This window comes from Asparagus officinalis, chromosome 7 (genome assembly GCF_001876935.1).
Source record: "Asparagus officinalis chromosome 7, Aspof.V1, whole genome shotgun sequence".
Taxonomy (NCBI): domain Eukaryota; kingdom Viridiplantae; phylum Streptophyta; class Magnoliopsida; order Asparagales; family Asparagaceae; genus Asparagus; species Asparagus officinalis.
This window is the reverse complement of record NC_033800.1, coordinates 131,787,317-131,796,982: the sequence shown is the minus strand read 5'-3', so window position 1 is coordinate 131,796,982 and position 9,666 is coordinate 131,787,317.

The following is a 9,666-nucleotide window of genomic DNA, read 5'->3' as shown; positions in this document are numbered from 1 at the left end:
AGATTGTCTCACCAAATATGAGATAGCTTTGTGTCCCTTTGAGTTATCATTTTGCGTTCTTCTTTGCTTCCTTTTGCTTTGGCTACTCTGCTTTGGCTACTATTCTTTGACTTAGATGATGACATTCTTCGTCTTCTCTTAGTCTTGAGCTGTGTTTAGGACTTATAAGCAATTTTTGATGCCTACAGGGTATTCATGAAATATCATGTCCTGAGTGTTAATTGCTGATGAACTACCTGAAAAGAATGACTTTGATTCTAGTCATTTGATATAAAGCAACGATGAAGGATAAAACTATAACAACGATATCCTTTCTCAGAACGAGAGTAGCCTAAGAAGGCACACTGAATAGATTGAGGATCTAACTTTGCATGACTAGGATTATGTTCATCGACAAAACAGACACCGCCAAAAATCTTAGAGGAACAACAAATGGTTGTTCATTAGGGAATAAGACAAAAAATGGTGTTTGCGCATCTAACACAGTGGAGGGTATATGATTAATAAGATATGCAACAGTAAGGACCGCATCTCCCCAAAAATGATGAGGAATCTAGCGATGAATGAGCAAAGTTCTAGCAACTTCTAAAAGTGACGTTTTTGCATTCGGCAATACCATTTTGTTGAGGAGTATAAGGACAAGAAGATTCATGAAGAATACCAGAAGTTGACATAAATTCTAAGATTCAAAACATAAATATTCTTTTACATTATCACTACGAAGAATCTAAACAGTGACATCAAGTCGTGTTTTTATTTTAGTATAGAACTTTCTAAATATAGAAAAACACGATTCACAAACTAACTCGCTTATTGACTCAAAGAGGGTAAGACACACAATGTAACTGACAAGATTCACAGACCAACTCAGTGACAACAAATAACTCTAGTCATAGCTTCTTTAGATTTTGTAATGACAGATGCCCCAAATGACAGTGCAAGTCCAAGGTTGTAGAATCACTCAAGCATGCAGTAAACTTTGAAAAACTATCCAACCGGTACAAACCATCAGACATATGTCCTGTGCCAATCATCCTCCTTGTTCGCAGTTTCTGAAACACACAATGATCAGGATAAAATATAGCACAATAGTTTAAAGGATTTGTGAGTTGACTAATAGAAAGCAAGTTGAAAGGAAACCGAGGCATATATAAAACTGATTGCAGAGACATAGATGAATTTATGGTAACAGAGCCTACACCACTAATGGGAAAAATGGAACCATCAACTAATCTGACAGGTGGATGAGAGATATGTGAAAAAGTGGACAATATACCTGAATTCCCTGTCATGTGATCTGATGCTCTTGAATCAATCACTCGTGATGTAGGAGCTACTGAGGACAAACAAGCAATATAATTACCCTTCTTTGCAAATGTAGCGCTAGAAGGTGGCTGTTTATGAGAAAGCTAAAATTGTTAAAATAATTTGAAGCTCTCCAAAGTAACTTTATCCATATGTGGACTAGCAGGATTAGTAATAGAGGCAACATGAGCTATATGACCCTTCCTCTCTTCATTTTTCTTCTTTACGTAGCAATTATATTTCATGTGATCAAATCCATGGTAATAATGACATTTGACCCTCTCAACATGATTACCAATAGATCCTCTTCCTGAATACACACCTCCTCTTCTAGAATAGTTACCATGACCAAAACGACCTCCATGGCTTGATTCACTTCTTTGTGGGAAAGCAACCAAAGGCAGATTTTTCTACACTAGGCTCCAAACTTGAGTGAGTCGGAAACATCTCTATGATCAAATGAAAAGTATCTTGGAGATTCTTTGAAGCATTAGTACCAATCACTAATGGTCTCAGTGCTCATATGAAGAGTTCAGACTGTCAATGAATGTCAATACATCAAGCATATCTTCTCTTGCCTTTATCTTCTCTAAATTAGCCTCTAACGAAAAGATAGTGCATTAACTCATCACATGTCTTCTTGAAGGTAGCAAAGTGCTCTTCCAAGCTTCGACTACCTTGGTCTGATATGGAATAAGCCTGAGAGATAGAGTAGGCATGAGAGATGCTACTCTTCCCTGAATACGAATACGTAGACTATAATAACATCTACATCTCCTTTACAGTGGAGCATGCAAGAACTAGATCCATCACCTCTTGCTCTGTGACCTCCCACAAAAGATCTTTCTCCAAACTATCATCTTTTATCCAAGCTATGATTTCTGGATCAGGGGATCATCAGTTAGATGATAATCCTTACCTCTTCCAGTCAAATTCGTCGTCACAATAGTATGCCATTGTTGCTAGTTTGAACAATTGAGTTTTTAGTCTAACAATCAACTAGAGGCCAAGTTTGGCCCTACAAAGAGTTTCTTGACAATCTCCTTCTCAATTCTCCCCTTCTCAGTCATCACGACAATGGCAACAATAATAGAACCAGGCAAAAAATTAACCTTGGCTTCACCCTACCACCCAATCAGAATAGATAATCAACAGTTGGATCTAAACAGAGTAAATGATCCACGACTAGATCTCACAGATCATTCCACATAAGACCATCAAAATTGGTCTCAGCAAGAGGGATAAACTCCCTCAAACGTTGCTCTTCTTAGAAGAATCTGGCCAGGGATTATTCAGCAGATGAGGATGGTTGGTGTGGACAAACTCGAAGCTCTGCTGTGCAACAAAAACAAAGGAGGTACTGAATGGAAGACAACAGTAGCGGCAAGATCAGAGATGATCAGCATGGCAGCGGCGAGATCTGAGATGGCAATAAAGGAGGACTTGAGAGGGGGGTGGGGAGAGAAATATGAGGCAAGGTTATCGATAGCGGATAGCGTCGTATAGCAGTGAGGCATCGCTAAGGCTATTTGGGGCTATTGCGGCAAAATAACGGTAAAAACGTAAAGTCAAATAACGCTCTAATTTAGATATGTATAAATATTAAAAAGTAAAAGAATTAAAGAAAATTATAGAAAATCTAAAAGTGCATTTGATGATTTAAAGAGATCCTAAACATGAAATGGATATGTGACCGTCACATAACACCGAAGACGACTGAATGAGTCAAAGAGTCGCCGTCTTCGAGAAAATGAGCTAAGCGATGAGAGGACTGTACTAGGAGGAGTTCACGACAAGAGGATGTGAGAGGAAGTGCTGAGAGAGGTGCCAGAGGCTATGTGAGGTGGCAGGAGTATGCGGGAAATTAGGGGAGGCGGTGGGATGTAGTGGTTCCAGGTCGGGTTTAATTTTAAAAAAATAAACCCCAAACAGGTTTTAAATAGCGGTCAAAAAGCGGATTTTGTCTGCAATCACCCGCTATTCAGTGTTATGGCACTATTGGCCGCTTTTGTAAGCGAAAAATGCATATTTCGCAATATATAAAGGACCGCTAACGCTATTCGTGCTGCTATTGCGGGACTATTTACCGCTATTTATAACACTGATATGAGGTCAGTGAGGATCTGAGAGTGATGACGGCTAGGTCATGGGTGAGCACAAGATCTGAAATCGGGGCAGATGTGAGGTCGGGGTGAGGGTTAGAGAAGAGGGTGATGACTGAGGGTGAGAGAAAGAGAGTTAAGACTAGGGTTTGTAGATGAAGGGCTCAGATCTAACCATGCTCTGAGACCATATTGATAAAAGGGATTTTTTTTATAGTTTGTCTTATTTATTCTAAGATAGATAGTGCCTCTGTATTTAGAAGATATATGATTACCCTTCCTCACAAACTTCGATGTCAGACTAAAACATAATTCCCTAAGGGGCTGTTTGTTTCCTTTTTTTTTTGAGAGGGAAATGTGGGGAAAGCCTGTCAAAAGCCTGCCAAAAGTGCAGCTTTTGGCAGGCTTGCCTGAGGGTATTGACTTCGGAACTTCTCAGTGCTTCGGGAGTCAAAGCTACTAGGAAGAAAGCTGGGAATGCTCCTCAACCACGTGTACCTATGCCATATACATATTTAGTGGCCTGGTACGTGTTGCATTGCCTTCCCTTGATGACGGGAGTGCATGAAGGGGATGATGCTTATACTCCCTTCGTACAAAGATTGGAGTCGGCCACGTGGACTAGTTCTTATATAGTCAGGGCTCGACAGCTTCTATCCCGGGAAGATAATTACCGGGTTTTCTGCTGTGCTCCTAACTTTGACGGAGCTGATGTGGAGGATGCCCGATTCATGGACTTGCTTTTTGAAGACTCTTCTTCTTTGGAAGAGGGTACATTCAGCTGGCTTCTTATGATCAGGTTGGGCTACCTGGTCTACCGGTTGCGGGAGAAGTGCATAATTGAGCCTTACATGCCTTCTCGGTTCGCCAGACAGTTTGGATATGACCAACTCTATGTTGGCAATCCTAACCCGGCGTTAGCTCAGATTGGGAATTTATACGAAGGAGCTCGCGCATGGTACTTCTTCTCCGCCGGGGGAACCCATGCGCAATTCACTTTACCCCATTCACCACCCGGCTGCTCTACTGTTATGGATTTCCGCCAGTGGTTTGTTGAAGCTTCTCGGATTCCGGAATATGATGTTTATACTTCATGTATAAACGAGATTCGGGAATTGTACCGTTCACGGAGTGGTTCTGTAAGAACTCGTCTGCCAGGGATGGAAGAGTACCTATCTTGTGAACAGGAAGCGATCGGAGCCGTTGAAGCTCCTTTTCCACCCAAATCGTCTTTTTTAGAGGTGATTTGGGTGGAAAGCCTGCCAAAAGCTGCACTTTTGGCAGGCTTTCCCCACCTTTCCCTCTCAAAAAAAGGAAACAAACAGCACCTAAAGTCCAACAGACTTGATGCTTTACCAACTATGGGACCGTTAGCATCAAGCAAAGTACCCAAAATATGTACTGTACACAACTCTAGTTGTAGTTTAATTTTTAATATTTTTTTGTCTATCAATTAAGTGCAAGATGATGGTAAACTGCAGGGCTTTGCTGTCATCCAAGAAAACTTCTTTTATTATTATTTATTATTTATTATTATTTATTTATTAAGGAAACTATTATGAGAAAACTAACAGCCAGTTCTGCTCACCAACTCTTTTCTAGAGATCCTTGACATCGGCAATATTTGGATGCATAAAAGTCTAAATCTCTATTAGTGTGATAAAAATTTGTGAGGATTATTTGAGATCCATTTGCTTTAATGTGGTTTGCTTTAGCAAAGACATGAGATAAGATTCAGTCCTACATTGAAAAAATAGGTAAGTATAGGGTTAGCAGATAGACCCCATGTACTATTGCTAAATTGAACTTATTACCCTTGTAGTTTTATTGTTGAAGATAGAGTCATTGAGTGATTTTTTTAAACATTTTTCAAGGGTCTATCCCCAACAATAGATTTTTCACCTAGGAGGTCTATCTGCAACAATAGAACTCTTTCGGGGGTTTACATGCAACAATAGAACGTTAGAATAGGAAGTTCAATTTGGCGATAGCACAGGGGTCTATCCATAATTAGCACATGATTATATGGTTAAATATGTTTAGACTGATGACTCAAATAGGATTAGCAGTTTTGAGTCAATTGGGACAAAGTAAATCAACCTGACCCTCAACAAAATTAAGTGAGAAATTATCTCTCTTTTCCAGACACGATCCAGACCAAAGTGTTTAATAATTAACACCAACTCTAGTGATCAAGTGGGCTTGATCAGGACTGATCACCAGAGGATCCTAACAAAATCCAATAATTTGTTGTTGTTAAAGAATTATAATCCAATCTTAAACTATTTCTAGTAGCATAATCTAGTTGCTTAAGCGAGATTATCCGCTATCGAACAAAACAGCTGTGCTAAGCAAATCAGCTGATTATACTCTCTCTGAACTACATAATCACAATGATATCTTCTCCTTTGTTTTTTGTTTCTTGGAGAGAAAAGACGTGTCCCCATCATGAGAACCCCATATCGTGGGAGACTATTCATCCATTAATATTGGACAGTGAGGATATGATGGAGATAACATTGTATTATAAATTAATTATCAAATTGATATTAAAGGAAGTTAGATAAGGGATCATAGCACAAATCAATTTATTTATAAGGAGCAATGTTCTTCTGTAATTAGCTGGAAGGAACAGCAGAAATATATTAACCAGGAAAAGAGTAGAATTTAGAAAGGAAAAAAAAATGAATTTAATGCCATGCTTAACTAGGCCATGTGATATTTGTGGATGACAGAGGAATAATTGCACATAACTTTAAATTACCAACCAAAAAAAAAGAGAGAGAAAGATTGTCAGCATATTTGTTAATTGCCGTTGAAAAAACTTTGCAGATTTCACATTATTTTCTAACTAGTCTAAAAATCAAATTTCAAATAACATTGGATGAAAAGGAAAAAGAAATTAGTGTTACTCTGAAATCTTTGTCAGATCTTCACCTTCACCGTCCTAATGTTTTTGATTGCACGCGATGTGATCATGGTCTATATTAATCTATGACTACATTTATAATTTGGTGAACCCACAAATAAACACAGTACATCTTTTGAACCACTGACGATGTATTTGTCATTAATTGCTGACAATGAGGCAGGGCTTCTGTAGTTTGAGTTGGCATGTCTCCTGTATATCTGCGAGATTAAGGGGCTAATCAATTGAACACAGTTCATGTGTATTTATATATCGGCTGTATCTTCTATATCTAGTAGATATTATCAGGGGAAACTCGAATGCACAGTTCATGTACTTTTATTAGCATTTCCACCTCCTGAATTCTAGACGATATTACTTCTCATTTTAGGTTGAGATTTCATGTGGTAATCATGTGATGATAAATTACCTTTCATCCTCCATTTAACTAAAAAAAAGACTGAATTACCATATGTTAGTTTGAGATCTATAAAAATTAGTGGTTTTTGTTTCTAAGTCCATTTGTTTACCATGATTTATCTATAAACCCAGTAACTTATTTTTGTATCATTGAACCCAAATAATATTTATCTCTAAACCCAACTTCTAAAATACAGCACATGCATATGTGGGCCGTCCTTAATTTTTTTTAAACCCAATTATACCCTTCCCTCATATCTCCTGGGTTTTAATTTTTGTGGGCCCCTTTAAAATATTTAAAAACTAAATTAATTGAGAATTAATGAGAGAGAGAGAGAGAGAAAGTGCTCCTACGAGAGAAAAAAATATCTAGGTTTCTCTCTCTCTCTCTTAATTTCTCAATTAATTCTACTCTCTCATTCATTATTTCATTCATCAACTCTACTAAATCCACCAATTAGTTCCCATCTCTCTTCTCAACTTCATTAATGCATAGGGTGTGGTTGCTTGATTTTGGTAGATATTCATCACTTTAATTTAAGATATAATTAAATCTCAACTTCATTAATTTCAAATTGTCCCGCTATACTTTCAGATTATTCTGCTATACTTACATATTATCCCGCTATACTTTCAGATTATCTCGCTATATTTTTAGACTATCCCGCTATACTTATATATTATCCCACTATACTTTCGGATTATCATGTTATACTTAAATATTATCCCTCTATACTTACATATTATCACGCCATACTTTCAGTTATCACGCTATATTTTCAGATTATCCTGCTATACTTACATATTAGAAAACTGAGAAACCTGGGTTGCAAATAGAATATAAGGAGGCAAAACTTGTTATGATGGACCAATTTTTACATTAGATAAACATTATCTTTCATATTAGAAAGCGCAATTATACAAACGTTGAGCAAACTAATAGCGATCAACTATAAAACAACCAATACGCAAGAGAGCTTATCCTTAATTTCTGCACTATGATTAACAAAATACAAGAGGGTCATTTGTCCTTTGGATCTCTCAAGTTCCTGAAGAAAAAAATACAAACAACTCAAAGCTTATAGTTTATCAAGTCCCTGCCAAAGCACATTGGATAGAATCTAGAGTTTGCACTAGAGAAGGCGACAGCCGGCGGTCAGGAGACGCACTGAAGAAGGAGGCGGCCGACGTTCAGGAGAGGCACTGGAGAAGATGGGGGCAGGCAGGCAAACTGCTGAAGGAGGCGACGGTGACTATAAGGCGAAGAACTGCTAGGGAGGTGCGGCTATCACACGACGGACCAATTGGGGGAAAGACTAGGGGAAGATTATAGGTTAGGAATCTAACTGGGGGGGAAATTCAACCACAATGAGAATTTTTTCAGTTAGAGCTCAGAGACTAGACGGAGAAGAAGAGGGATTTTTAACTCGGTGAGGGCCCAAAAACAAGATGGAAAGAAGAGGAGTAATTTCTTTTATTTTCTTTTTTTTTTGGGTTTTTCGGTTTGGGTTTGAGAGAGGAGAACAGGGAAAAGAGGAGAGATAAATAAGGATTTAAGTGGGGAATTAAAAGGGGTATTTTGGCATTTTTACCATGTTAATGTATAAATAAAAGATACTCTACCTATAAATTATATAATTTGGGTTTAAAAACAAATACAAAAGGCTGATTGGGTTTAAAGATACAAGCAAAAGATGTTAGGTTTATAGATAAATCAGGGTAAACTTTTGGGTCTAGAAATAAAAACCCCTAAAAATTAATATTGTCTAAGATTGAGAAGCATAAGTACTAATTAAAAAAAATTAGGAGTAAAAATGGTTATGCCGAAATAGTACAACCGATATACCAAAGAGGTATTGATTAAAGACTTTTATAATTTAAGAGCTGTTCTCCGTCCTCAAGCCCTTTTTGGTAGGGAAAAGACTTTGATGGTGGAAGAAAGGACTATATCCTCAAGATAAGCCAAATTTTAAATTTCAACGTTTTATGGTTTTCCAAGCGTAAAATATTGAAACAAGAGCAAGAAAAAATAGTGAAATATTCACACACTTTTCACGCAATATATGCATATAACACTGCATCAACGTCTGCACACTTTGTACGCAATATATGCATATAACACTGCAATATACACACTATGTTTTCAATAACACTGCATCAAAACCGAACCGAACCGTCCATAATTCAAAACCGACCGAACCGACCCGAACCGACACGAAAAAATCGGTTTTATGAGTAGGGCGGTTCAAGTCGGTTTGAAAACTTTTCAACCCGAACCGATCCGAACCGACCGAATATAGTGCAATACTACCCATTCTGATCTCAAACCCTATCCGACCCGTCCCTAAAGAGTTAAAGACTCAAACCCTAAACTCATTTTCTGAATCATTATGGGTTGAAAACAATATCATTATATCGGTGTTTAATGCTTCATAATCTCCTACTTTGTTGATATCTGTTTTTTCTTTAACACAGTTTGTTGTTTGATAAGAAGTTTGATGAGGTTAGAACCAAACAAATCGAACCGAACCGCACCGAACCGACTTGCAATAGTTCGGTTCGGTTTTGAATTATAGACGGTTCGGTTTGGTTGTTCAAATTTTGGTAAAAACCGAACCGAACCGACCGTTGCACGCCCCTGGCCTATAATTAATTACATGTACTAATATTATTGGTTTATCAGTGAGCCTCACAGTAAAAAGTTGTTAACATAATTTGAATTAAAAAATATAATTCATGAGGTGACGTGGATGCTCCCTAGGCTCGCTAAACAGGCCCTTGCTTTCTAATTTCTATAACATTTTCCGAGGAGGAACCCTTTGTGTGATAATTTTCCAGGCCCAGCCCGTTATCACGCCTACAATTAACTAATGGGCCTTCAAAACAGTACTTCTCTGACCAAAGGCCCAATTAGTTTCCTTTTGACCTTAC